The sequence below is a fragment of the Rana temporaria genome, chromosome 2, assembly GCF_905171775.1.
Source record: "Rana temporaria chromosome 2, aRanTem1.1, whole genome shotgun sequence".
NCBI classification, from domain to species: domain Eukaryota; kingdom Metazoa; phylum Chordata; class Amphibia; order Anura; family Ranidae; genus Rana; species Rana temporaria.
In genome coordinates this window covers 274386081-274411386 of record NC_053490.1, presented here as the reverse complement: position 1 = coordinate 274411386, position 25306 = coordinate 274386081, and the positions used below count along the sequence as shown (strand labels likewise).

The 25306-nt window shown below is 44.2% G+C and overlaps 1 protein-coding gene across 2 annotated transcripts in view; it reads right to left on the bottom strand.

The window, feature by feature from the left end:
- Nucleotides 1-18197, bottom strand: part of PTP4A2 (protein tyrosine phosphatase 4A2) — a 67076-nt gene extending 48879 nt beyond the window's left edge. Inside the window, exon 1 of one of the 2 annotated variants that reach the window (XM_040337066.1) lies at nt 18047-18197. The gene's annotated coding sequence lies outside the window, so the exon portion shown is untranslated. The remainder of the gene's footprint in view (nt 1-18046) is intronic. The other variant, XM_040337068.1, reaches the window with a different exon arrangement.
- Between the last annotated feature and the right edge of the window lie 7109 nt (nt 18198-25306).

Genomic DNA, 25306 nt, shown 5'->3' with positions numbered 1-25306 from the left:
ACCGTTATGTTCTTTGCTTGCAAATTACTGGCTGCAGATTTACACCAAATACTTTTATTTCAGTATAGATTATTTTATAGCCCTTCGCCGGAAAAATTTCATCAAACTGACAAATATGGTTTCTGGTCAACCAGGGAAAGTAGACACTGGAGCTTGTTTGAAGACTTTTAGGCTTCATGTACAACAGACGTTTTTAAAACCTCTCCTGAACGATTTAACGTGACAGAGAGTGACCGACGTTTAAGGCCCCATGTACACGGGACGCTGCTAAACGTACGTTCAGAGGCAGTTGGACGCTTTTTTCAACTGCCCCTGAACTCATTTAATGTTATTCTATACGACCATATAGAAGGATTAGCACGACTCTGGATTCAATCGCCTTGAGGCGATTCTGTTCGTATTTGTCAGCGCTATACAAGTTACTCACTATGTACACAGTCTCGTTTGACGCTTTTAGGCAGTTGCGCTTAACCGTGTTTCTTTGAAAGCAAAAAAAATGGGTTCAGACGCAGAAGATTTTCACGTTCCAAACGCGTCAAAACGCAGCTAAACAGCTATTAGCAGCATTTTGTTTATAGGCGTTTTTCATCTTTGGTCATTTAGAAAAATATATATTTTCTTAAAAGCTTATAAAACGCAAATGCGGCAAAATGCAGCAAAGGCTTTTATCGACAATTACATGACATTTATTTGCAGTGTTGGCCCTTCTTTTTAAGGACCTCTGCAATTCGACTGGGCATGCCCTCAATCAACTTCTGGGCCAATTCCTGACTGATAGCAACCCATTTTTTCATAATCACTTCTTGGAGTTTGTCAGAATTAGTGGGTTTTTGTTTGTCCACCCGCCTTGAGGATTGACCACAAGTTCTCAATGGGATAAAGATCTGGGGAGTTTCCAGGCCATCGACCCAACATGTCAAAGTTTTGGTCCCCGAGCCACTTAGTTATCACTTTTGCCTTATGGCACGGTGCTCCATCGTGCTGGAAAATGCATTGTTCTTCACCAAACTGTCGTTGGAATGTTGGAAGAAGTTGCTGTTGGAGGGTGTTTTGGTACCATTCTTTATTCATGGCTGTGTTTTTGGGCAAAATTGTGAGTGAGCCCACTCCCTTGGATGAGAAGCAACCCCACACATGAATGGTCTCAGGATGCTTTACTGTTGGCATGACACAGGACTGATGGTAGCGCTCACCTTTTCTTCTCCGGACAAGCCGTTTTCCTGGTGCCCCAAACAATCGGAATGAGGCTTCATCGGAGAATATGACTTTGCCCCAGTCCTCAGCAGTCCATTCACCATATTTTCTGCAGAAGATCAATCTGTCCCTGATGTTTTTCCTGGAGAGAAGTGGCTTATTTGCTGCCCTTCTTGACACCAGGCCATCTTCCAAAAGTCTTCGCCTCACTGTGCGTGCAGATGCGCTCACACCTGCCTGCTGCCATTCCTGAGCAAGCTCTGCACTGGTGACACTCCGATCCCGCAGCTGAATCCTCTTTAGGAGACGGTCCTGGCGCTTGCTGGACTTTCTTGGGCAACCTGAAGCCTTCACAAATGCAGTGGAATTTTTTTTTATGGGATTAAGTTAATTTTCATGGCAAAGAGGAACTTTTCAATTAATTGCAATTCGTCTGATCACTCTTCATAACATTCTGGAGTATATGCAATTTCCCATCTCAAAAACTGAGGCAGCAGACTTTGTGAAAATTAGTATTTGTGTCATTCTCAAAACTTTTGGCCATGGCTACATGAAGCCTTAGAGAAAAGTTTTTTGCCCATTTTTTTTTTAAAGTTAGGCTCAATCTAATGAGCACCCATAGTGAATTAAAAAATTGGATATTATTTTTTCCTTCATCGCTGTCTGGCATATTTCATTGCTCTTGGGGGCACTCTTTACATCTGGAGGAAAGCAGATTCAACCACCCGCTTACTGGGCACATATACCCCCCTTTCCTGCCCAGGCCAATTTTTAGCACACGGTCACTCTTTGGACAATTGCGCAGACATGCTACACTGTACCAATATGAAATTGTTATCACACAAATAGAGCTTTCTTTTGGTGGTATTAAATCGCCACTGTTTTTTTGCTAAACAAAAGACTGAACCTTTTGGAAAAAAAAAAAAACTCTGGTACTAACAGGTTGCTATAAGAATAGGGCAGGAACTTCAAACAATGCTGTCATTGCTATGGCAACCTGTTAATAACAATGTGCGGCTATGCAGTGTCATTACTGCACAGGCGTGAGCCCAGGAGTTGGGTAGCCAGCTGCACAAAATCCTGAAGCCTGTGCCCATTCACTTTCTGATGCCAACACAAGCAATGGCCACCACCAGAATTTTGGCAGGCAATAGATTTGGCAAATTAAAAAATAAAAGTACATGTATGAGAATATTCAATTTAAATTAAGTAATTTATAGGAATCACAAGGATGTTTTTTTCCACTCTTTTTTTTCCAAAAAGGGTAACCACAAACACTCTCCAACCTGTCTGTAAGGGGTCGGATCATAAAAAAGGGGCAGATTAGCCCAGATCACAGTTACTTCTTTCAGGAATAAGCAGCCCTGGCGCAGTCTAGCAACACTATCCATGTCCTTCTCTGCCATTATGCAAGATGGACCCATCTAAGCAAAAAAGTATCTTGTCATGATAATGCAGGCCAATTGTTCTACACAAGTCCAGTCACATGCATTTGCCTCCCCTCGGGTGGGCTGCCTAAATTTATAGACTTTAGATTCACATACATTCCACAGTTAAAGGTCACATGAGCTAGAGCCGCTAAGTTTAAACAGAAAATAAAATACATGATATCAAAAAGATTGTCTTGGGTCTTTTTTTTAATATCATCTTTAAACGGATGCTTGTACAGCCTATTTATATAACCGCTTTATTTTGCATATACCACATTGCACACCCATTAAACAGGCCTCACATAATATTATATATTTTGTGATGAACAGAGCAGTAACTATTTGCTTACAGACGGTTTCTTTCTACTTGAATGTCTATATGGACTATGGAGTAACGCAGAGCAAAAAAGTCATCAAACCTGTGACTCAGTGGTTTGTGCAATTCGGGTCTGTGCTCTGTAAATAGTCTGTTTGGCAAGACAGCAATAATTAGCCCGACACACACACATTCCATATTTAAGCAAAGTCTAAATACAAGTGGCATGTGCATTTGTACGCCAAGGCCTTGTACACATTCAGACTGACTTTTTCCCATCGGAGATTCCGACCATGTGTATGCCCCATCAGAGGTGGGTGCAGAGGAGGCAGCCATCAACGGAGGCCCCATAGTAACACTATGGGTGATGTGACTTTCCATTAATTTCCCAGGCATTGTCGGCGGTCTCCTCTGCAGAGCTTTCGCCATGGTTTCCCTCATTGGATGGACTGATAGCAACCATTGCTGTGACGAGGGAGCGGGGGGGGGTGGAGCCGAGCCATCAATGCGTCAATATGCGCAAACAGGGAAGCGTGAGCGAGCCAGCATAGATGTCTCCATGGAAAGCAGGTCTCCTGTGGGGGGCACTTGAGGAGGGGCCTGGAACGCCGGCAGGGGACCCCAGAAAACGATCAGGGCTGTTCTGCACAAAAGTAATGCACAGAGCAGGCAAGTATGACATGTTTGTTATTTTAATAAAAATAAAAGGAAGGAGAATTATTATTTAATGGACTAAAAAAAAAAAAAGAAACTAATTACATTTGTTTTCCTCCAATCCAGAAAGAAAAAAAAATGAAAAGCTGATCTTTTTTTTTAGCTTTCAAAGCGAACGCCAGAAATCTGTTACATGTGTACAGGAATAGACAAGCAGAAATGCACTGAATTCTGTTGGTGTATGGCCCTCTGTGTCTATGTGAATGTGCCTATAGAAAACATATTTAACACACACACACACGAAATGTACTAAGGCGTCCTCTGTATTTTATCTCTAGCTGATCTCCAAGTTCATGTCTTACAGCCCACGTAAACAAAAAACCTGCCTCTTTGCATGGAAGAAATATCTCAGCCCACAGCTCATTGGGGTTAAAAAAAAAAAAGTTCAGAGTTCAGCTAGAGAGGTGTTTGGAGAATGCCCAAGCTCATCTCTATTTGACAGATAGACAAAGTGCCGGGAGTGGTTTAAAAAAAGCCACATTTAAAAATAGTAGCTCTTCAAAAGGTGTCACATGGGCATCCAATCAGATCCACCCATCAGGAGGACCTGATCGGAAGGTCATATGGGCATCCAATCAGATCCACCCATCAGTTTATCAGGAGGACCTGATCGGAAGGTCCATTCATCCTCAGACCAGTGTAAACAGACTTGTGTCCATTTACACCCACCTGTCTCTGGGTCAGATCAAAAAATAAATAGAAGGGGACTTCATCCTCTTCTATTTAGGCAGACTGGATCGGAGGGCAGTCCATTTAAGCGCGATACACACTATACAATTTTCTGTCGATTTTTTCCTTCAGATTTAACAAAACCATATAAATATGAGATCAAACCTTAAAGCGGATGTTGGCTTTTAATATTTTTTTTTTCAGCGAGCAGCTACAAATACTGCAGCTGCTGACTTTTAATATTAGCACACTTACCTGGAGTCCAGCTCCGTCCGCAGCAGAGGACGAGCAATCGCTCGTCACTCTGCTGACCCCCCCCCCACCATCCTCGGTGAGGGAACCAGGAAGTGAAGCGCTCCGGCTTTACTGCCCCGGTTCCCTGTGGCGCATGCGCGAGTCACGCTACACCTGCCGATTGGCTCCCGCTGTGTACTGGGTATGTATGTACTGGGAGCAGAGTGTTCGGGGGGGGGGGCCGGGGGGACAGGAGGTGACGTCATGCCCGCAGATTACCCGAAACTGGAAACCGGAAGTGGGTGCAAATACCTGAAATGTGTCAAATGTGACACCGGAGGGGGGAGGGTTCCGATCAGCAGGAGTTCCACTTTAGGGTGGAGCTCCGTTTTAAGTTTCAATTTGTATACAATCAGGCAGGCACTACATGGTTTTGGTACATCTAAAAGGAAAATCGGACAAAAAAAAGTTGTATAGTGTGCATGGGGTCTTACTCCTGGCTGTCCATAGAGCATAGAGCCTTGGCACTGCACGTCATCCGCCTGGCTCTGCTCCAATCAGCAGGGGACCTGCGAGACGATTCGCTGCTAATCAGAACGGTGTCCACTCAGCGTGAAAGGGGACTTAGGCCTTATGTACACTGCTGCTGGTAAAACGAACGCTTAGCCCCCGTTCACACCTAGGCGTATATACGCCTGTAGTGCGACGCCGCTGCAACCCCGAGACGCCAGAGGGATGATTTTAACATGCACCTCTATGGAGATGGTTCACATCTCCACGCCGAACGCTGTACGCCTGCCGCCTGAAAAAAAAGTCCCGAACCTTTTTTTCAGGCGGCTTTCGGCATAGGAGATGTAAACCATCTCCATAGATGGGGTGAAGGCTGCATTCACAATTGGGGAGCTCAAGTGATGTCGCGGTACAAAACGCCGCTATTTGTCACCGCAATTCGCGGGACAAAACACTGCGATTTCGTCCGCCTAGATGTGAATGGAGCCTTAGGAGCAGTTGGGTATTTTTTTAACTGCTCCTGAACACTCCTCTATGTTAGCCTATCAGTACACAGGGTCATTTACAGCCGTTTCTAGGCAGTTGAATTTAGAAGCTTTTTTTGGAATGCAAAAAATAAAAATAAAAAATGGGTTCAGGCGGATGTTCAGAGGCATTTGAAACGTCAAAAGCCTGTAACAGCATTTAGTAGCGTTACGTTTACATTCGTTTGTAAAAAATAAATAAAAATATTGTTAAATTGAAAAACGCTTCTAAACGCGGCATGTAAACACAGCTTAACAGACGTTTTTAGATGCCGGTTTCTAGCTGTCAAGTTAGATTGTTCAGAAGATGTTAAATAACCTCTGGTGTACATGAAGCCCAAGTGTAGCCATAAAAAAAAAAAAAAAAGACATAACTAAACATATAAATAAGCTGTTGCACAAGTTCCTAAAATAAACAGTTGCAATATTTGTACACAATCTCTTTTTTAAATAAACACAAACTTTATTTTCCCCACAAAGCAAAGCAAAAAAAAAAAAAAAAAACACCACTTCCCTCTGACTGAGCAGGAATAACCTGCCCAAAGCGGAAGCAGCATTTCCGAAGCATGTTACAATAACACTAAATTTCACACTGATAATGTAAGCTACGACAAAAAGTGTTTCCTGCGCATTGTGTTAACGACGATCAGACTCTGTAATCTGTCCTGCCCAAGTGATATAGTAAGGTTAAGTAAGGCTGAGTTCCAGCACCCTGGGACAAAGTCCACTGGTAATCACATTTACATCACTTAAGCTCCCCAAAACATGAAATGTCGCACATGTCACTGACCTAATCTGATATAAAGAAAAACGCAATACAAGAGCTGGCAGTACAAATACCTGAAAATGCAAAGCTGCAACACCTCCTAGATAAAGCACGCCAAAAATCTTTCTACTCAACCAAATATATCCAGTCTAAAAACAGACAAATATTAGCCTGAATGCTGCTAAACTCAGTTTCTCTCAACTTTTTATTTTATTTTATTTTTTTAAACCCCCTTTGAAAAAGTTCTCAGGTGTCAGGGAATCCCCACCAAAAATTAGATCTATAGCTCATGGTACATACGCATTATCAGTAGGCTATAGAGAACTTTGAAACAAATACCAAAGAATAGAATGTACCTAAAGCCCAACTCCAGGAATTTTAAAAAGTGCACCCTTGCACTGAGACATCCCTTTTACACACATACTGCAAGGGTTAAACGGTCATTATGTCTAGGGGTGAAAAGTGACGACGCCATCATTTACCTTATACCCGCTCTGGCCAGCCCCAGCGCTCTGGTCGGAGGCCCGTCATCTTCATGCATAATACAGAGCATTAATCCCTATATTGTACATAGAGCTGGCGTAAGTACGCTCGGGGTAGGTTGCAGGGGACAAGTCGCAGCACTGGAGGGATTAAGCTGGAGTTCTGGTGACAACCAGGGATTCCTCAATTTGGAGGGATTTCCTCTCTTGTCCTGTTTTGGCTATGGCACACAAAGTGAAGGAAAATCTACCCAATGGGAACACACATGGCAAAATAAATAATAAAACCAAAAGGCGTTATATCCCTCCCTTACCCATTCAAAATGAAAAAAAAAAAAGTTCTGCCTTCAGTTCTACTTTGAAGCCAAAATAAAACAGAAAAATCAGCACAGGTTGTGCCCGTAGAGCTGATGCATCTTTTGCTAGGTAAAATGCTCCTCTGTCCATGCCTTCACCCCCCCCCCCCTCCCACACACACACAATCTTCTGGTGCAGAGACGATAAAGGGCTTTTTCACACTGGACTAAATTTCTAACGCTCAAACGCTCCTATAGCGTTAGTATTGGCGTCAATGAGCTTTAGTATGGGCATTAGACAGGCATTTTACAAGCATTAATTAGGAGTTAAAAATGCTCCCCAAAACGCCCAATGGGCAATTTTAAAGCATTTGACAAGCGTTAAAACTGCGCAAATGCTCATTTCATTACAATAAATTAACGAATCCTAATGCCCTGTACACACGATCACTTTTTGCGATGAAATAAAATGACATTTTTAAAAATGTCATTTAAAATGATCGTGTGTGGGCAAAATGTCATTTTATGTCTTCTGAAAAATGACAAAAAAAAATTCGAACATGCTTGAATTTTTTATGTCATTTTTTAAAATGTCATTTTTTGTGTCATAAAAAATGATCGTGTGTGGGCAAAAATTACGTTTTAAACTTGCACATGCCCAGAAGCAAGTTTTGAGATGGGAGGTAAAACTACCATTCATAATGGAGTAAGCACATTCATCACGCTGTAACAGACAAAAAAGCACAAATCATCTTTTACTAACAAGTAACCAGCTAAAAGCAGCCTCAAGGCGAATAGAACTTCCCCTTTAGAGTGCCGTCGCTTTGTTCATCATTTTTCAAAAACGATGGTGTGTGGGCAACATCATTTTTAATGATGAAGTTGGAAAATTTTCATTTTTTTTTCATGATAAATGTGTGTATGCGGCATAACACCTCGCAACTGCCTGCCAGAGAATTTGCTAGGCACTACCTTAGACTTGAATGGGAGGCGCTGAAAGGCTTCAAACGCCTACCTGACTCAACATGCGGCTTTTGAAGTGACGCAACGCTAACACTTAGTTGGCACAGCACTAAGTGTCGTCTATTGTATCTTGTGCATAGGCGTTTAAGGAGCCTTTTTAACACCTCCCAAACGCCTGCTCATAATGCCAGTGTGAGCTCAGCCTAATTGAACTGTGGGGGCTTTCACCGCTTCTCATCAAGTGTGCCCACCTATGCCTGCCATTTCCACTTTGCTCCTATATTCATAGAAGCAGTACTACATCTATGAGTGTGGACTGCTCTTTGCACACTTTACATCCCATAGTCCAATGTTAAGAGTAAACAGAGGGTGGCAACATTCCTGCATACAGTGGAACCATGGAGAATGAACGTAGCCACCCTCCAGGAATTCAGATCCCCAAAAAATAAAGGAATTTGAAGATTGACAATAAAAAACAAGTGGAATACAAAAACATGAGTAGAATTATTTTTAAAACCAAAAAGCTCAGTGTCACTTTAAATGGATCTTGCTAGAACATTGTACAAAGTTTATATCCCCATCCTTTCTTTACACGGAAATCACTGGCGGCTCCTGTTTTCTTTCAGTCTCTATATAACATGTCAGGATCAGGGACACCAACCACTCAAAGTCTTCTCAGGGATATTACATTTAAACAGTAACCGGGAAGACACAGTGACGGTGTCACTTGTAATCACTGCAGAAGGTCAGCCTGTCCTCAGAGACAACCCGAGTCACCTAAAGTAGGGCAGACCTAGCTTCCCAGGGTGGGAGGGAGCAGCTGTCAGAGAAAGTGCTCATTGCACTAACTGGCATGTTGCTTAACCTGATAGATTTTAGAACACTACATGACAATCAGTAAATTCCAAACTAATTAATCCTCACTCTTGTCACAGATCACAATAAATGGAAGTCCTTTGGCAGGGATAGGTCTAACCTCAGGTTAAAAAAAAGGCAGTAACTGTTGTAAGTATTGGAGACTTGTCTGTGATAAACAGAGTTAATTAGGTGCTCAGGCAGATTAGAATGACAGTGTTGGCCCCACAGGAACAAATACACAAGCCACTGACTCAATGTTCACATGACACCTGCATGCCACAACTCAGCCTGCTAGAAGGTTGTGCAACAGGTATGCCTGACAAGATGCCACCCTTTGTCCAATCCAAGTATACAATATTAACCACTTGCCGACCAGCCGCCGTCACTGTACGTTGGATCGGGAACTCCATTGTGTATGCGCGCGTGCCCACTGGCCAGCTGGGGAGCCAATCAGCAGGTGGGGTGAACTCGATGTTCGCCGGCCACCCGTGATTGTTCCCTCGCAGTGACAGAAAGGGGATATGCCCGTGTAAACAGGGCAAATCTCCATTCTGATAGGAGAGATTACATAGATCCTATCTTTCTGCTAGGCAGTCAGATCCGTTTCTCCAGGCAGCCCATCCCCCCATACAGTTAGAAAACACCTGCAGGGAAGAAAAAAAAAAAAAATCACACACCAAAATATATATATATATATATATATATATATATATATATATATATATATATATATATATATATATATATATATATATATATATATATATATATATATATATATATATATATACACACACACACACACACACACACACACACACACACACATAATAAAAATGTCATAAATCTATTCCCTATTTTGTAGGCACTATAACATTAGCGCAAACCAATCAAAATCCGCTTTTTGCAATTTGTTTTAACAAAAATATGTAGCATAATACTTTAATTCATTATAGAAAAAAAAAAAAGTAATTGCTTTTTTTTTTTTTTTTTATTGTAGCTAAAGAGCTACAATAAAAAAAAAAAATTCATAGTGCAAAAAAAAAAAAAAACAACACACAGAGGTGATCAAATACCACCAAAAGAAAGATAAGGAAAAAAAAAACAAAAACACACATCAATTTTGTTTGGGTACAGCATCGCTCACGCAATTGGCAGTTAAAGTGATGCAGTGCCGTATTGCAAAAAATTGCCTGGTCATTAAGGGGGTAAATCCTTCTGGTGGTTAACCCATTAACCCAGCCACCCCCCAAATAAAATAAAAAGTAGCCCCAATCAAAGCCCTCTTCCCTTCACTGTATCAGTTCAAATCCATTATTGGCTACCTAATACATGTCAATCCGGAAGGCATCCCAACACAGTACCTGTAATACACCCCACAAACAAGTGTTGGGGGGAAAAACTGCATCTTTAGATTTCTTTCAAACGGGGGTATCTTAATTTTCTACATGAACGCAGGTACTTGCTGGCTGAGCAGATTCCACGTGAAAAAAAATTGCAAACAAGTAGCGCAAAAGTGTCACCATACAAATAATTGCGTCACAATCTAACAAGACATATAGATATCCATCTATCGTAGCTGCACTTACGGTATATCCACATAAGTAAAATATAAACCATAAAAAACAAATAGTTTTATTTGCGCTATTAGAAATTGTAATAATCATACAATAAAGTGGAAAAAGTGGTTTAAAACATATGTACACGTAATAAAAATGAACCCATAAAAGCCAGGAAAAAGTGCTTCACGCAGAAATAAAAAAAAATAAATAAAGTTTATGTAGACATTTAAGTGTTGACAAAATCCAGCGTTCCAAAAGTGAGTGAAGAAGCATTGTGCAAACACAGTGCACATCCCACTCACCAGGTATTAAGACCCCAAGATGGTGGTCAGGCTGCGCTGTATCGCAAAATCCCTATGGGATGGATGTCAGTATTCCAGAATGGACAAGACCAAGCAATCAGGATGATCCACAAACTGCTGGGACCTATATTGGAAGTATAACTGTGCCTAAACCCAATATCCCTATGGGATGGATAAATGCCAAGAGTAAGGGCATCACCGCTGTAGTTCTCTCCGGTGCGTTTCGTTTGAAAGAACGCCATCAAGGGGTAAAGAAGATTCCATGTAAAATACAAGTTTACATCCACTCACACTTTTGCAACTTTGATTAAAGCCACATGACAATCATACCCCATGTTTGCCAATGATAGCCATTCATTTATGCATGCCTTAAAGTCGCAGCAACATTAAAGCGGAGGTTCACCCTAAAAACATGTATATTCCATTACATTCAGCATACTTCCGACATGTACAGTATGCTGTTTGTTGTTTTTTTTCGCTGTACATACCGTATTATTGTTCTTTTCCACCCGGTTTCCGGGTACTCGCTCCCGCGGGAGTAGGCGTTCCTATGCAGCGGCGCAATGTCACCTGGGACTTGGCCTAGATCAGGGGTCTCAAACTGGCGGCCCTCCAGCTGTTGCAAAACTACAAGTCCCATGAGGCACTGCAAGGCTAACAGTTACAAGCATGACTCGCAGAGGCATGATGGGACTTGTAGTTTCGGAAAAGCTGGAGGGTCGCCAGTTTGACACCCCTGGCCTAGATGATTGACGTGCTTGATAAAAACTTTACCCCGGCGGATAAGGGGCGTCACGAGTTTCCGAAAATAGCCGAACTGGGAGTCGGCTCTATACGGCGCCTGCGCAGTCAACTCTACACGGCACTTAGTCTGTGCGCAGGCGCCGTATAGAGCCGACTTCCAGTTCAGCTATTTTCGCAAACTCGTGATGCGCCTTATCCGCCAGGGGAAAGTTTTTATCAAGCACGTCAATCATCTAGGCTAAGTCCCAGGTGACATTGCGCCGCTGCATAGGAACGCCTACTCCCGCGGGAGCGAGTACCCGGAAACCAGGTGGAAAAGAACAATATGGTATGTACAGCGAAAAAAAAAAAAAAAAAAAAAAAACAGCATACTGTACATGTCGGAAGTATGCTGAATGTAATGGTATATACGTGTTTTTAGGGTGAACCTCCGCTTTAATGCAATACTTTGGTCTGACTTTAATGCAACTCGAGGGCCACAGACTTCAATGTTAACCCTCAAAAGTTGAGCGAAAGTCATACCTGAAGGTTTTACATGCAACAGTGGGCCAGACTTTGCAGTTAAAACAAAGTCGCATCCAAGTCGCACTCCAAAGTAGCAGGACTTTAAAGCTGTACAAGTGTGAATGGAGTCCTTTACGAACATTTTTTTTTTTTTAGATGCCTTCAAAGTGTTGTTGCTATGCAGAATAGTTAATCTTCCCACTTCCTGCACCTAGGTGCTTAACTGCACAGAACTTTCCAGGAGTCTGTGCATTCCCCAGTCTCAAAGAATCATGTGACTTGGACAGCACAGGTGCTGAAACCTGATCTGACACTGCTTGTGCAGCACTGAGCATGTTCGAGATCTGCAAGGCTGAAATCCAGGAAGTCATACAGTCTGGCTTCATGATGCCCACACTTAAGATGGCCCCAGTCAATTTCTATTTTATAAAGTGTCTAAATGCTGTAACAACCTAACAAAACGGACCTTAGTTTACAGACTAACTTTACTAGAATACATTAAGCTTGTGTATTACAGGGGTATTTATATTTAAAAAGTGAAATTGTGGGTGGAACTCCGCTTTAAATACACTTTTACTAATGACTTTATGGGGGGGGAGATTTAGACCCCTTCACACCGAGGGCGTATAGCATTACAAATAGTGCCTGCAATCCGCCTTCAAAAAGCTGCTTCATTGTCTCCAGTATGAAAGCCCCAAGGGCTTTCACACTGGAGCGTTGCGCTAGCAGGACAGTAAAAAAAAAGTCCTGCTAGCCGCATCTTTGGAGCGGTGAAGAAGTGGTGTGTTTAACGCTCCTGCCCATTGAAATCAATGGGATAGCGCAGCTATACCACCCACAATGCGTTGCTTCAGGTTTTAACCCTTTCTCGGCTGCTAGCGGGGGTTAAAAGCACCTATAGGGGAGCATTGCGGGCGGTATTAACCCTTTATCGGCCGCTAGCGGGGGTTAATACCGCACCGCTAGCGGCTGATTCCTGCAGCAATACCGGCGGTATAGCGCCACTATTTTTAGCGGCGTTATACCGCCACCGCGGCTCCCGCCCCAGTCTGAAAGGGGCCTTACACACGGCTCAGTGTGAAAGGGGTCTTACTAAAACTGGTATTTTTGTGCAGCTGTGCATAGTAACCAATCAGCTTCCAGGTTTTATTGTCAAGTTGGAGGCTGATTGGTTACTATGCACAGCTGCACCAGATTCTTTGTGTACCAGTTTTAGTAAATCTCTCCCTATGCATGTATAGACGTGTGTTTACACATGTAATATCTACAAATGTGTACAGCCGTGTTCTACATTTTGTATGCTGTTCATTGCCGTACAAATTTTTATTTTAGACACAGCTATGTGTATGGCCCCATTGATTCTTATAGTGCTGCGTTTAGATGCAAACAAAGCTTTAGGCTGTACGCAACATTTCAGACACCCATGTGAATGAGCCATTACAGCCAGATAGAAGCTGACTATCCACAGCTGCTCCAGATCTTGTACACCCCATTCCCCCAATTTACCATACAACAAATGTTTGCTGAAACTGGAGCAACTGTGCATGGTAACAAATCAGCTTCCATCTTTAGCTTGTTCAATTATACTTTTATCATGAAAGCTAGAAGGTGATTGGTTGCCATGCACAGATGCTATAGATTCTGGCTGCTCCAGTCTTTGCAAATCCATCCTAATTACTGAAATTTGGAGAAAATCATGTCAACATGGTAAACCGATACTAATCAATATCTGCTTCTAAGGGTCCTTTCACACGGAGCGGACCGTTTTTGTGTCCGCTCCGTGTGTCCGCAAAAGCTCAGCGGGGATCCTCCGTAATGCCCGCTGAGCTGTCGGCGGATAGGGCGGTCCCCACACACAGTGCAGAGACCGCCCTGTCTCTCCTTCGCTCTCCCCTATGGGGAAATCGGATGAAGACTGACCGTCTGTCCGTCTTCATCCGATCCGTTCCGCCGGACGGAAGAAAAATAGGGTTTTCTTCAGTCCGAAAAACGGGATATTGACGGCTGAGGATGGTTGCGGACGTTAGCGGATGCTCCATCCGCTAACGGACGCGATCCCATAGGGATGCATTATAAGTCCGTAAACGGACTAGTAATAAACGGACGAACGGTCCGTCAATGTGAAAGGGGCCTAAGTTAGAGAAGGCAACATCGTTCTGATATCAGCATCCAGTGAGGTCTGTTAGGACTTTAATGAATAATAAAACAAATAAGAAACCTGCACAGATGTCTCCGAGATCGCGGCTGAAATCGGGACTGACAGGCAGGAGTGAAATCGTGTGCGAGTTAAACTGAACTCGCACGGCTTCATTACCGCAGCTCAGTGTGAACCTGGGCTTAGCCCAGATTCACATTGACAGCCTGAAATACTGCGAGGTAAAGGCTCATGGGTTTTTACCGTAATGCATTCTATGGAAATCCCATCTCGAAGTCGCCAAAAGTAGTAAATAAAATTACCTTTTGGAATCGGTGCAGCGGCGTTGCACCAATTTGGCATGGAATTTGACATGTCAAATCTTTGACAGGTATCTTTTCACACTTCCGGTAGTCTGGCCGCGGGGCTCCCTCCTCCCCTAGCCGCCGGGCTAATAGGAGAGAGGAGCGGGGACTCGCGCAGCAGGGTTCCCGGGCGTGAAGCCGAAAGGCTACACTGTTGGGTTCCCTTACCCGCAGAGGCAGTGTATCCTTTCGGCTTCACGCCGGGAACCCTACTGCCGACATCGCTGGACTTCAGGACAGGTAAGTGTTCATTTATTAAAGGCCAGCAGCTGCAGTATGTGTAGCTGCTGGCTTTTAATTTTTTTTTTCCTGGACCTCCTCTTTAAAGTAGATGCAAGCCCAATTACTAAAATTCTATAGGCATTACTGTGTTAAAAATAAAATGTCTAAAATAATTTCTCAATCACTTTAAATCTACAGATTTTATCAATATAAAACCAGAAGTCCCTAGGTTAAGCACTTCCTATCATAGGGTGACAACACCGGCTCCCCCAAATGATCTGTGTTGTCACACAGACTTCTAATAGAGACTGCAAGTGGCTGATTCAACACACATTACACAATCATGGTAAACTGTTGTCGCCAATTGGAAACCTGCCCTGAGAAATGCCATGCACACATCATACGCAAATAGACACAATGTGCCTACAAAAGATCAACAGCCCTCCGATGCAACCAGGATTAAACAAAAGCAATTCTTCATGATGCAGAGCTTCAAACTCCCCTTAGATGTCAGCCATAGGAAACCACAAAGTGAGCGGTGTCTGCGAATCCTCCATGCTGTCAGTATCTAAATCGCTGTCCTTATCAACCATTTTGAGAACAAACAATCCCCCAGGCTGGGTAGCAGAATTCGTACTCCTCAATGCCTCTTACAATACATTTGAACCCAGGGCAACCTGTGCTTGATTTAGGGCTCACTTGGATGCTTTTCTTTAAGGCTAACCATACACCTTACAATCGGATTATACAATCTTTTTTGCAGTCAACTTTAAAATTTACTAAAACTTATTATGAGGTTCTATCAAAATCCAACCAAGCAGCAGCCAATAAGCCTGTCTGATTGCATCCAAAATTGAAACTGTAGGTTTGACCTCATTATATGGTTTTGGTAAATCTAAAGGAACGTTGTATAATGTATGGCCAGCCTTAGGCTAGTCATACACACTACAACCTGATTGTACAAGTCCTGTACAATCTCATTTAACTTTACCAAACCTGTGTAATATGAGGCACGTCTATACCATCCAAATGCACAGAGCTATGTATACATAAAATTGGTGTGGCCCACTAGGGTAAACCCACTCTATTTGTCCTCACTGTCACTGGGACTAATCATGACAGGAAATCCCTGGTAACCACCAGAACATGAACACCTGTCTAACATCTCTACACCCACCCCTAGGAAATAAAGGGGCATTTAACCCTCGCTGTGCATGGGGTATTTTACCATCCCATCCCAGGGTTCCACTTTAACGTGTAATGTCACCTTTACAGAAAATCTGTAGGATGGCCTTACACTGAACCCCGGTCCCACTGTACTGGAGCCCTGCGATCCCCTGCTGTCAGACACCACAAAGCTGCTGCTTCACCAGTCCAGGGAACTGAAATCCCCATGAATTTCTCTCCTCACGTTGTCAGAATAGGTCAGATATCTTCTGATTGGTCAGCGATGTCCATGCGACGTGCTGACCAATTAGAATGCCTCTTTTCTGTACACGCCGAGAGGTACACATAGGAGATTGAGCCACAGGAATTTCAAATCTTAAGCTCTTATCCGTACCTCTCAGCGTGTACAGAAGAGGCATGCCAATTGGTCAGCATCGTCACATGGACAGCGCTGATCAATCAAAAGCTGCCTCGTCAATGCTGTGATGAGAGGAGAGCAAGTGTGGGGATTTCAAATCCCAGAATTGGGTGAAGCGGCATCCCGGTGCCCAACAGCGAGGGATCAGCGGGTGGAGATGGAGGTGAGGTCCAGTCAATGCTGTATCCTGGCCAAGGCCAGCATGAAAAGAGTACCCGCCGGATTGCACTACTCTGTTAGTCAAAATGAGTCTAGCGTCCCCATAAAGTGGCTGCACTGCTCCCGGTATGCGTGCGGTCAGCATTCTGCAACTATGGGGGGGGGGGGGGGCACTGCTTCTAATTTTGACTGTCCTATAAACCTGGACCACAAACCTTCCTCACAGTGCTATTTTTTCTGCTGCACTATTGGCGCGATTATATCTGCTTATTTCTCTCCATCAAATTATCAGAAATTTGTGCTTAAAGTAGGGCTATAGGCAACACTTTTTTTCCCCCATTTTGGATAGAGTAAGGGAGGGTTATAATCCCTGTCAGTTTCTTTTTTACCATCCCTGTCCCATTGCAGAGATGTCCCTTCACTTCCTGCCCCATAGCCAAACAGGAAGTGAGAGGAAATCTATGCAAATTAGGGGGAATCCCTTGCCCCAACCCCTCAGAACTAGTGTCCCCACACGAGGGTCACCTGGAAGGAGATTGTACCATCAGACGGTATGGGGGTCTAGTCACCTGGAAGGAGATTGTACCATCAGACGGTATGGGGGTCTGGTCACCTGGAAGGAGATTGTACCATCAGACGGTATGGGGGTCTGGTCACCTGGAAGGAGATTCTACCATCAGACTGTATGGGGGTCCGGTCACCTGGAAGGAGATTCTATCATCAGACTGTATGGGGGTCTGGTCACCTGGAAGGAGATTCTATCATCAGACTGTATGGGGGTCTGGTCACCTGGAAGGAGATTCTACCATCAGACTGTATGGGGGTCCGGTCACCTATAAGGAGATTGTACCGTCAGACTGTATGGGGGTCTGGTGACCTGGAAGGAGATTGTACCATCAGACTGTATGGGGGTCTGGTCACCTGGAAGGAGATTCTACCATCAGACGGTATGGGGGTCTGGTCACCTGGAAGGACATTGTACCATCAGACTGTATGGGGGTCTGGTCACCTGGAAGGAGATTGTACCATCAGACTGTATGGGGGTCTGGTCACCTGGAAGGAGATTGTACCATCAGACTGTATGGGGGTCTGGTCACCTGGAAGGAGATTGTACCATCAGACTGTATGGGGGTCTGGTCACCTGGGTGATGCGAAGACGTCAGTCACGTGATGAGAGGACAGATGTGATCACATTGTTGTGGGTGCTGCAATGAGGCCATGTTGGTGATCTCCTGGTTCTATGTGGGATCGTGCTTTGTAGTTGGGTGGGGAAGAAGACACATGGTGATGTCAGGGGATGATCCGCTCCTGGGATCTCCTAGTATAACACATACGCCCTCTATATAGCGGATCCCAACTCCCCTGCCTCCCATGCTGCTACAAACTAGGGCCACAGCCCTCCCCCTTCCACATGAAGCCGGTGTGCACCCAGTCCAGTGACTGGGCCCCAAAGCCCGCACACCCATTGGATGACATTACAGGGCCGGAAGCAATGTAAGGCCCCGATACTTACAGGCGAGCTGTTCATTGAATTCGGGCTGTCAGTGCCAGTATCACCGCACACGCACGATCTCCCCTCTCTTCCTCTGACGGTTCCGGCCGCTATGATACCTCTGACACAACGCAGCGCTCTGATCCGCCCACTCTACGGCCAGGCCAATCGCAGGACACGGTCCGGGGGCGTGACACCAGCTCTCAATTGGCAGAACCCTGAAAAGGCGGGACAGGATGTATCTCCACCCAGGGCATGCAACCAATGAGAAAAGACTTATGGTCTGTGCATGGTCAGCGTGGGAAAGGAGGAGTCAGGGGGCGAAGAAGGCGGCCATGCAGCCAATCCTCGTTGGCGTAAGTGGAACGTGAGTCAGGTGTGAAAAGCGCGAGAGCAAAGCGCGAACGTGTGAGCCAATAGGAGGCAAAGAAGAGAGCAGAGCGGACTGACGTTGTCGGCGCTGGTCACGTGGCTGTGCCTTTGCCCGGCTTTACGTAGGCGTCATTTCCGAGTGCTCTCTGAATGAGTTCATTGTCATTTCTCGGCCGTGGTGCGGTTAAGCTGAGAGGAATGACATGTGCTTAGGAGGACCTTCCAGATAGCAGGGAGTTTCTGTATGTCACAAGGCTCTCGTGTGGGAGGTGCCAGATAGTCCTCACTCCTTCACATACACAATAGTATGTTAAAGGAAGAGGAACTGTGGCAAGGTAGTTCTGCTAATTAAGTCAGCGGTGTCTAACCTGTGGCCCAACACAAAATTGGAAACTTTTTTAAAGCAGAGCTCCAGGCTTAAAAGTCAGCAGGTACAAATACTGTAGCTGCTGATTTTTAATGTAAGGGCACTTACCTGTCGAGGTATCCAGCAGTGTCCTCACCCAAGCCGATTCTTTAATCAGCATAGGGTGCAGGCACCACCATCTCTAGTAAGGGAAACCAGAAGTGACCCTTGCAGCTTCAGAGCGGGTTTCCTACTGTGCATGCATGAGCCACACTGCACCTCGTGAATGGTTCCGCTAGTTTTCTGTGTCCCAGAAGATTGCAAGCAAAGTTGGGGGAGGTGAACTGAAGTCTTAGATTGCCGTGTCGATCTGAACTGAAAGTGGAAGCAGGTACTTGTCAAAACCAGGTACCCACCCCACCTAATAGATAACTGGATGACAAACAGTTATCTTAAACTCAACGGTTCGAAAACAGAACTTTTCCTGTTCCACGCTAACCGGAAAAGTCACCCCGCGTCAACCTGGACTCCCCCACCCATTCTGGGTCAATCCAGCACCAAAGTCAAAAGTCTCGGGGTCATGTTTGACACCTACATGACAATGGATGCACAAATAGGGTCAGTAGTCAGTGGATCGCACCATCTGCTACGCAGATTCACCCCCTTTATCCCGAATGAGGACATTGCAGTCGTGGTGGGAACAATCATCAATTCCAGACTCGACTACGCAAATGCCCTCTATCTAGGACTCCCCAAATACCAAATCACTCGTCTGCAAGTCGTTCAAAATACGGCCGCTCGACTAGTGGCCGGCAAAAAACCATGGGAATCAATCTCGCCTTCACTGAGATCCCTTCATTGGTTGCCAGTAAAAGACAGAATCACTTTCAAGGCACTCTGCCTAATGCATAAGTGTATCCAAGGAAACGCCCCCCAATATCTATGTAAACAAATAAAAGCCCATAACCCCAATCGCATTCTGCAATCCACCAATCAAAACCTTGTCCAGATACAAGTCCAAAGGAGATCGAAGATTTGCAGTCCAGGGACCTCGCCTGTGGAATGCACTACCAACCACCATCCGACTGGAGTCGGACCACTTGGCCTTCAGGAGAAAGATTAAAACCCATCTCTTCTGAGGTCAAGGGGTTCCTTACCCATGAAATGGATACAGCGCCCAGAGGCGATTCAGTTCGCATGTGTTGCGCTTTACAAGTTTCTCATTCACCCCCAAAAAGTGCCAGAGGGGGAGGATGAAGTTCTGCTTTAACCACTTGCCGACCTGCCACAGTACATGCAGTATACTGCAGCACGTGCACGCACAATCGCCTACATGTGCATCATTGTGCCTACTCCATGATTCTGGTACCCAGGCACCCTTGGCAGCTAGGGGATCATGTGATCACAATTTAAACAAAGCTGTTATGAATTATAAATGATTCGCATTCATAACGGCTCTGCTTCCTATACCAGTGAGCTGTGATTGGCCCACAGCTATCACATGGTACCTTGGCCAGTCAGCACCCTGTACCATGTGTTTAGCTGTAACCAATCAGAGCTGGCATGAACGTAACCTATTTATGACAGTTGAAAACATTGGGCCAGATTCACAAAAGAGATACGCCGTCGTATCTCCTGATACGCCGTCGTATCTCTGAGATACGATTGTCGTATCTATGCGCCTGATTCATAGAATCAGGTTACGCATAGATAGCCCTAAGATCCGACAGGTGTAACTGGCCGGCCGCTAGGTGGCGATTCCATTGCGGTCGGCGTAGAATATGCAAATGACCAGTTACGCCGATTTACGAACGTCCGCTTTGCCCGTCAATCTAAATTTACGTAGTTTCCGTAGAGATGCGTCGCGTAAAACTAAGCATGCCCTCTAGGTGGTGTAACCAATGTTAAGTATGGCTGTCGTTCCCGCGTCAAAATTTTAAATTTCACGTTGTTTGCGCAAGTCGTCTGTGAATGGCGCTGGACGCCATTTACGTTAACGTCGAAACCAATGACGTCCTTGCGAAGTCATTTAGCGCAATGCACGTCGGGTAATTTTACGGACGGAGCATGCGCAGTACGTTCGGCGCGGGAATGCGCCTAATTTAAATGGTGCCCGCCCCATCGTGCTTGCGCCGAGCGGATTCACGCTACGCCGCCGCAAGTTTACAGGTAAGTGCTTTGTGAATCAGGCACTTACGCTGTAAACTTGCGGCGGTGTAACGTAAATGGGATACGTTACGCCGCCGCAGCATAAGAGCTTTCTACGTGAATCTGCCCCATTGCTGCTACAATGATCATCATTGTAACAAAGGGTAATCTGATCACCACCCAGAGTAGTACATTGTTACTATGATGGTACTAAAGTATGTAAAAAAATCAGTAAAAATATATAAATACTTTTTTTTAACATACTTTCACCAGTGAGGCTCGGTTCACATATGAGCTCACAGCAGTAGTCCAGTGTGCCAAAAAGTTCACAGTTCAATTAGCACCGGAGCCTATGCGGAGATATGTGAACCAGCTCCATAGAGAGCCGGTGACAATCTCCTGCTGTGTGAATTGGATGCGGTGGAAACCCTCATCCAATTAGCACTAGTGTGAACCCAGCCTGAGTGTCCCTGACCACCACCACACACATGATGACCCTGTACTGTACATTGTTTGAATTTTTCAACAAATTGTGACAAAAAAAGACAACTTTAAAAAAACTTGCCATGCCTCTTACTAAATGAAAAAATGTGAAAATACTGCGCTGTCTCAGTAAATTTGAATATATGAAAATGCAAGCAGCTTAAAATGTGAGATACCCACAAACAGACTAGAACAATGGAAAAATAGCTGCGCAACTAATGTGAACACTATAGTGATATTGATACAAAGTAAAAATATAATTTGAATGAAACAAATATTAGACCCATAATTGAGATAATAGATCCCATTAATTACGAATGGTAATGAATCAAATGTGAAAAGTCTATTATTCAAACAAAAAGCACAAAATATGCATCTGATGGTGTTTTCATAGTAGAATTTTTTTTTTTGTCCTTTCCCCTTCAAGCAGATAGTGACATCAAAATGCAAAAACCTCAGAAAAGTGCATGGATAGATAAGACACCTCCACCTTTGCAGGATGTCCAGGGGCCAAGACTTCTCCCACAGTGGACCGATATTCAGTGTTGATTGAAACCAATATGGAGAAGAAAAAAGGCTACATAGTGTGAACCCATATAGCAATTTATTAAAAAAAATTAAAATCACACTTACAAGAATGTAGATAAAATTCGCTAGTGAAAATATAGCCGGCCGGCTAGCACAACCCGTTCACTCCGGGACACAGTATGCGGTTTCTAGACGTCAGCACGCCGCCACCCTACGCCGTTTCGTCTCAAAAGACTTCGTCCTGGGGCACTCTTACTAAATACCTTGGACTGCCCACTTTCCAAAAAGGGGTTATTTGTACTGTCCTGGCATTTTAGGTCCTCAAGAAATGATATAGGTCATCAGGACTCATCAATTTTCAAATATATATATATCCCATAGTTTGTAGATTCTATAACTTTTACACAAATCAATTAATATACACTTATTGGGACTTATTTTACCAAAGACTTCTAGCAGAATACATTTTGGACTAAATTTATGAAGAAATTTGATTTTATTGGATTTTTTTTTTTTTAACCGTTGAAAATATCAGGGTTTTTTTTTTTTTAATTTTCATCTAACTAATAAATGATAAAACATCCAGTGTTGATCAAATATCACCAAAATAAATCTCTATTTGTTTGGAACAAATTGCATATAGTGTTGTATGACCGAGCAATTACCAGGTAAAGTATTGCAGTGCTGAATAGCAAAAAATGGCCTGGTCATGAAGGGGGTAAAACCTTCAAGAACTCAAGTAGTTGAAAGATGCAGATTTTGGGGTAATTTTTTAGTGAACACACATGGCCAAAGAAAAATTTGAACTGATCTTTTATAAGTTGTATCTTCCCAGTGAAAAATATCCCAAACCTTCACAATCGCGACTTATTCGTGTCATGAGTTTTCAGCAACACCTATATTTGTAAGCAACTATTTTCAAGGATGAAGCACACAAAGGGCAAAATTAGAACAAAAATATCTATTGAGCACCTTGAGAATTCATTAACCACTAGCCGACCAGCCGCCGCAGTTTTACGGCGGCAGGTCGGCTCGGCTGCGCGAAACGATGTAATATTACGTCATCTCGCATTTCAGCCATTAGCGCGTGCCCCCTGCTCGCCCCTGGTGCCGACGCTCGTGCCCAGCAGGCGCGATCACCGCCAGGGACCTGTGATCGCTCGTTACAGAGCGAGAACCGGGAGCTGTGTGTGTAAACACACAGCTCCTGGTCCTGTCAGGGGGAGAAATGACTGATCGCATGTTCATACAATGTATGAACAGCGATCTGTCACTTCCCCTAGTCAGTCCCACCCCCCCTTCAGTTAGAACACACCTAGGGAACATAATTAACCCCTTCCTCGCCCCCTAGTGTTAACCCCTTCCCTGCCAGTGACATTTTTACAGTAATCAATGCATTTTTATAGCACTGATCGCTATAAAAATGCCAATGGTTTAAAAAATGTGTCCGCCATAAGGTCGCAGTACCGATAGAAATCGCTGATCGCCGCCATTACTAGTAAAAAAATAAAAATATTAATAAAAATGCCATAAAACTATCCCCTCTTTTGTAGACGCTATAACTTTTACGCAAACCAATTAATAAACGCTTATTGCGATTTTTTTTTTTTTTTTACGAAAAATATGTAGAAGAATACGTATCGGCCTAAACTGAGGAAAAAAATTGTTTTTTTTATATATTTTTGAGGATATTTATTACAGCAAAAAGTAAAAAATATTCATTTTTTTTTTCAAAATTGTCGCTCTATTTTTGTTTATAGCGCAAAAAAAACAACCCGCAGAGGTGATCAAATACCACCAAAAAAAGGCTCTATTTGTGGGGAAAAAGGACGCCAATTTTGTTTGGGAGCCAAGTCGCACGACCGCACAATTGTCAGTTAAAGCGACGCAGTGCCAAATCTCAAAAAGTGGCCCGTCATTGACCAGCAAAATGGTGCGGGGCTGAAGTGGTTAAGAATTGCTACTACATCCATCCAACCAGATATTCATGCATTACTTTATCAAAAAACAGTCACACTTTTATAATAAAAAATATTACAAGTTTTATTACTCAGATAGGTACATTATCTATATCAGTGGTTGTTAAAGAGGAGCTCCAGTTATATTTGTAAAAATTAAAAGTCAGTAGCTACAAAAACTATAGCTGCTGACTTTTAATAAACAGACACTCACCTGTCCCAGGATCCAGCACTGTGCTCACCAGAGCTGTTTTCTTCACCCGTCCCCGGTGCCAGCATCTTAACTATGGGTACGCGGCTGTGACAACTTGCGGCTTCACATCCGTGTGCACTCTGCACTTGACTTCCAAGTGCTTTTGTCACCACCACATACCCCATGCAGACAAGAGCTCAACAGAATTTTATACTATGGGTCAGTAAGCCCTTTTGGTATCAAAAGACCCTGTCTTTGAATGCCACATTCAAGATCCAAGAATCTCCAACACAACCTCTTTCATTTACTAAAGAGGCACTCCAGGCCCCTTCAGAAAAAAGCTCCAAATACTGCATCTGCTGACTTTTAATATTAGGATACTTACTTGTCCAGGCATCCAGCAGTGTCCTCACCTGAGTTGATTATTCTAGCTTAAAGCGGAGGTTCACCCGTACAGAACACTTTTCCCCCTTAGATTCCTGCTCGTTTTGTCTAGGGCAGGGGTCTCTATACTTCTAAAGCAAAGGGCCAGTTTACGGTCTTTCTGAATTCAGGGGGGCCGGATTCTGACCAATTGGGGTAGAAAATGCCCCAAGGGCTGAGCATCAGTGAGAACATTCATAGCCCCAGTGTTGGTGGGCAGTAGGAGGAGTAATAGTACTCCATCATTGCTATTAATCTAAGACAGGGATCCTCAAACTATGGCCTTCCAGCTGTTGTAGAACTACACATCCCATGAGGCATTGCAAAACCCTGACATTCACAGACATGACTAGGCATGATGGGAATTGTAGTTCCTGAACAACTGGAGGGCCGTAGTTTGAAGACCCCTGATCTAAGAAATAGTGCCCCATTGTTGGTGCCATTGGGAGGAATAGTGCTAAAATATCATTGGGAGCAATACTGCCCCAAGGGCCGGATGAAGGCTAGCAAAGGGCCACATCCGGCCCTCGGGCCGCAGTTTGGAGACCCCTGGTCTAGGGGAATCGGCTATTTGTTTTAAAATATGAGCAGTACTTACCCGTTTACGAGATGCATCCTCTCCGTCGCTTCCGGGTATGGGCTGCGGGAATGGGCGTTCCTTCTTGATTGACAGTCTTCCGAGAGGCTTCCGACGGTCGCATCCATCGCGTCACGATTTTCCGAAAGAAGCCGAACATCGGTGCGCAGACGCAGTACAGATCCGCACCGACGTTCGGCTTCTTTCGGCTACGAGTGACGCGATGGATGCGACCGTCGGAAGCCTCTTGGAA